Genomic DNA, 2,728 nt, shown 5'->3' with positions numbered 1-2,728 from the left:
ACAAGAACTTGAAATTGATTTTTACATATGGTAGCTCTTTTGATACATAACAAAAAGAAACAAAAAAATTACATGACACTTTGCAAGAGGTAGCCCTTTTTGATGCACCCAGTTAAATTCGATGGTTGTCTTTCTTAATGTAACCTCCACCTTCTATCCCAACCAACCAAAGAACAAGCTAGTCAAGTTTCGTTCAGTATTCTAAAGTGATTGGCAATCGTGACTTCCTATCAAACACCTTGAAGATCGAGGCCATACTTGTATTGGTAGATCGTGCGCGTGCAAATTTCTTATCACTATGTGAATTGTGCTAGAATCAGGGTGCCTAAATATCTAGACTAAGACTCCTAATAATTACATATTTGCACAAGAGTCAACATTTCAAGGTAAATGAGCTCCATTTTTATGTTTTTTTTTCAATTTTTAATTTTTTTATTTTTATTTTTCATTTTTTTCAAAAAGAAGGAGTTCTTGTTTTCAATTATGGCAAATTATCAAAGTATCTACTTTTCACCCCCAAACCTAAAATAAACATTGTCCTCAATGTTTCAAAATATCAACAAAATTATAATACAACATATGAAGAGGATCATGTTGAGTAGAGAAAAAGGAAAGAGAATACCCGATTTCGGCGAAAGCAATATTAGAACTCCGTTATTCAAGGCAAGAATCCAACATATGTCAGCCGAGATCATATTGGATTAGCAAAATATATACACAAGGAACAAAAAGGTTTTTAAGAAATTTTATCTACTGGATTATATACAAAAATTCACCATACACTAACAATCTAAAGAGTTGAGGATCAACCCAAAAGACAAAGTGTAGAGGTTTCAACAGCTTCACACAATAATAATATGGTAGGCATGCAAGTGAAGCTGTGAAACAAAATGAGCTACCCCCAAACCTGGATTTTAAAGAAGATATAATTTTGAAAACAAAATCGCGCAGTTTCGGGGGTTCATCATGCACAAGGTCTAACTCAAAGTGAACTGTGCTAGGGACGGGCAAACATGCTAATTCCAACTGTGGCTCCTCAAATATATTATATTTAGATGCAAAATGGTCCAAGAGGACTTGGGAAGCACACAGTTCCAAACCTAGATTAGGCATTCTCAGAAAAATTGGTTTTACAATATTGGTACAAACCAAATCTAGGTTGGGTGGAAGGCCATCAGATTGTGACTTATGTAGGACGATAGGCACATCATTACTAATCACATCAACATCTCCTAAGTATTCTACAAGTGTCACAACATGCTCACAATCATCAAACAAATTGGCAAGATCACAATCAGAGTCATCAACATCATCAACAGATTCATTCTCATGCATCGGCAAATTAGGAGAAATATCACAATGTGACCTAGGTAGAGAATCAGACACATCAAATATATTTTCATGCATATTAGTGTCTACAGAAGATTCAACTATTCCTATGTCATGCTCATCTTCACAGAATAATTGTACGAATCCCATGTCAATATCAAAATCATATGAATTACAATGAGTATTAGAAAGAACAACATGCATGAAGGTCGAGGGCGAGAAGCCATATGTTTTTTGAACCAACAGGTTCCACAATATTTTCATGTTCTTCTAACATATCATCATAATCATCATAATCATCATCATGGTAGCATGCATATTGGTCCTCATTAACAGTGGTGGTGTCATTAGTCGATTCATGTTCCTCTAAATTAGGTTCATATTCAACATTATTTACATGAATGGGACTAGACACTTCATTAGGGACAACATACATTTCCTCATGAATTTCCTCCTTTTGTAGGTGAAGCAAAATATGATCTAAATATGCATGAATTCGTGATGTAGATCTATCATAGTCTTGCTTGCAGAGTCTTAAAGCTTCTGTGGTGGAGTCTAAATTCATGGGAGTACCAAATTCTTCATGTTCAAATTGTGGTGAATGGTACATGTGTGCTTGGTCATTAGGGTTTACAAAATATTGATCGCAACCCTCAAAGGATTGATTATGGTCCCAATGACTACCATTCTCACAATTTATGGGCATTTCATACCTTGGATTTTCTCTAGATTGCCTAAAATCATGCAAACTATGACAATTCTCAACAGGGTGGTCTAAACTACCACATGCGGGACATGCATAGATTTCAGGTTGCCTAAGAAAATTAGATGTGACAGATTCCTCATGTGATTGCATTTCTAAAGCTGTGATTCGAGCTTCTATTTGATCCATAAGTGACGATTGTGTGAGTGAGGCTCTAGCAGAATGTTCATTTTCACGTTGCGATGAATGATGCATGTATGAATAGTCATTAGGGTTCATGTCTTGCGGCTCGGGACTTTGAAAATGTCCATAATAATTCCTATGACTATTGACATCATGGTCCGTGGAAGGTTCATAACGTGAAGTTTGTCCATATGCAAGTTCTCTAAGGGATTTGTTGTACTCCCCAACTGTAGAAAAAGATCTATTCATGATTGGCTCAAAAGCTAAGTAAAGAATGTACAAAGCTCAGAATTTGGTTTTTAAAGGGTTTAGATTTTTGGGAAAAATTTGGTTTTGGTGGGAGACATTTTTTGGTTTTTTAAAATTTTGGGAGCAAGTTTGGTTTTAATGGGTTAAAGAAGAAAAAATTTGGTTGTTAAAATGGGAGCAAGTAAAATTTGGTTTTTGAATGGGAGAAAAGTTTTGGTTTTTGAAATTAGGAGCAAAATTTTGGTGTTTTTTTTTTTTTTTTTT

This window comes from Papaver somniferum, chromosome 5 (assembly GCF_003573695.1).
Source record: "Papaver somniferum cultivar HN1 chromosome 5, ASM357369v1, whole genome shotgun sequence".
Classification (NCBI taxonomy): domain Eukaryota; kingdom Viridiplantae; phylum Streptophyta; class Magnoliopsida; order Ranunculales; family Papaveraceae; genus Papaver; species Papaver somniferum.
Note: the sequence above shows the minus strand (reverse complement) of the source record.